The sequence below is a fragment of the Chrysochloris asiatica genome, unplaced genomic scaffold (genome assembly GCF_000296735.1).
Source record: "Chrysochloris asiatica unplaced genomic scaffold, ChrAsi1.0 scaffold00051, whole genome shotgun sequence".
In the NCBI taxonomy this organism is placed as follows: Eukaryota; Metazoa; Chordata; class Mammalia; order Afrosoricida; family Chrysochloridae; genus Chrysochloris; species Chrysochloris asiatica.
Genome location: NW_006408569.1, coordinates 13,475,172 through 13,477,392, shown reverse-complemented (window position 1 = coordinate 13,477,392; position 2,221 = coordinate 13,475,172). Strand labels below are relative to the sequence as shown.

Genomic DNA, 2,221 nt, shown 5'->3' with positions numbered 1-2,221 from the left:
GGTATGGATTGCACCTTCGTATAAAGAAAACAAAAATCCTCACCACTGGACCAATAAATAACATGATGATAAATGGAGAAAAGATTGAAGTTGTCAAGGACTTCAGTTTGCTTGGATCCACTATCAACACTCATGGAAGAAGCAGTTGAAGGAATCTAACGACATACTGCTTTAGGAAAATATGTTGCAGGAGACTTCAAGAGCAGCCTCCATCCTACTCTGGGCTCGGGTGACTGCAACTCGCGACTCCTCAAGGCGGCGCTGAGCTGCAGCCATGGCCGTCATGGCCCAGGGTGTCCAGCAAGAAGAAGTGTGTCCTCTGCCTAATGTGGACCGGACGCTCATGCAGGCGCCCCAGAAAATTGACCCGGAAGTGGGTGCCTTCCACCAGAAGCTTCGCAGTCTGTGCAGGTCACATGAGGGGCGGCTCTGACTACTTTACTCCAAGATCACCAAGCAGCTGGGTGACTAACGGGGAGGAAATCACAGAAAAGCTTGACTATGTGATTGCCAAGACCGGGACAGTGCAGTATAAGCATGGAGGAGCTGCTGCAGGACTTGATCAACTTCTGCCTTGGCTACATGGACCTGCTCAGGCTGCCCAAGAAGCATGGAACCTTCAGCACCTTCCGAAATGGAATGCTGAACGTCTACCCGATCAGCTGCAGCTAGCTGAACCCAGGAAGAGCGAATCGAGTTCTCTGAGCTGGACAAGAAAGAAACGTTCCAGAAGAAGTTCTGTGGAAGTCCTGAAAACAAGAGTTTGCTAGCAAAGGGCTAAGCCTGTCTCAAGGAGGCCGGATCAGCTTTGAAAACGTCTTCCCTGGGTGCTGGGACAAACACTGCTGTCTAGATAGTGTGGATCAGGAGAGCTTCAACACCATCCACTTCTTTGGGAACGAGACCAGTACTGAAATGAGTGTGAGATCTACGTTGACCGCTGAACTGTCGGGCACAGCGTGGTCTCTCCGCAGGGCACGGTGAGATGGTGCCGAGAGATTGTCTTCTCAGAGAAGGCTCACGTGGCATAACCCGGTCACATCTACCCTCCTGACTTCAGAGCCCTCAATCCAGGCCGAAGAAAGAAGCTGGCCCTGGTGTGGGCGTGCGTAAACAAAGGCCCTCCTCCTCTAGCTGGGTTGACTATCTTATGCGTGGTGTTGCAGGTACCCCCAGAAAGGGACAGTTCAGGGTCTGTGTGAACAGTGACAACTTGCATATGCATGTGAATGTTTCACAATGAATAAGGAAGGCCAAAGACAAATTGATGCGTTTGAGTTACGGCCTAGGAGACTAATATTGAAAGTACCATGGGCTGTCAGAAGAACAAACTGTGTTGGAAGAAGTACAGTAAGAATGTTCCTTAAAAGCCAGGATGGCAAGCTTCATCTCTCATACTTCTGACATATTATTAGGAGGGATTAGTCCCTGGAGGACTTCATGCTTGGTAAACTAGAGAGCTGGTGATACAAAGGAAGACCCCCCAACGAGATGGATTGGTACAATGGCAGCAGCAATGGGCTCAGGTGTAGCATAATTGTGACTATGACACAGGCCCAGGCAGTGTTCCGTTCTGTTGTATATACAGTCAATGGCACCTAACAACAACAAAAACTCCAAGAAGGTTCCTGTCACCTTTCAATTCAGAGAAAATTATTTTCTGATCTGACCCTCAGATTATGAACTTGTCCCCTCTTCTGTGGACAATGAGGAATTCCCATTCAGTCAGGAGAGACCAGAGGTGAAATTGTGAAGGGGCAGTGCCATCACATAAAAGTGGTTCTAAACCACTGCGAGGTAATTGGTTCTTGGAAACTGAAAACTAGGCAGAAGGTGGGCTTGAGCTGGGTCTTGAAAGGCTAAAAAGGGGTTTGCTACTATATAGACCAAATCTTCAGGACAGTAAAGGAAACAAGGGAGTACTATGGCACATTTCAGAAATGGAAGAGCTATTTTCAACAGGGACTTCCCACCTCCCTTGCAATAAAATCAAAACTGACCCATGAGACCCTGAGCAACCTAGACTTCACCAGCTTCTCTGACTTCAACTCCTATGCTCACCCCTGCCCACTAGTGCTCACTAAAGTTATTGCACACTGGCCTTCTTTTGACACATTATCAAACTCATTCCCAGCTCTTCAGGCTTTTACGCTCACTGTTCCTTCTGTCTGGAAGCCTCTTAGTTCATGCTTTCACCTGGTCACTTAGGTCCCAGCTGCTC

At 48.4% G+C, this 2,221-nt stretch overlaps 1 pseudogene; it reads left to right on the top strand.

Moving 5' to 3' along the window:
- Nucleotides 1-274: 274 nt before the first annotated feature.
- On the top strand, nucleotides 275-1,031 carry LOC102823076 (annotated as a pseudogene).
- Nucleotides 1,032-2,221: the final 1,190 nt, after the last annotated feature.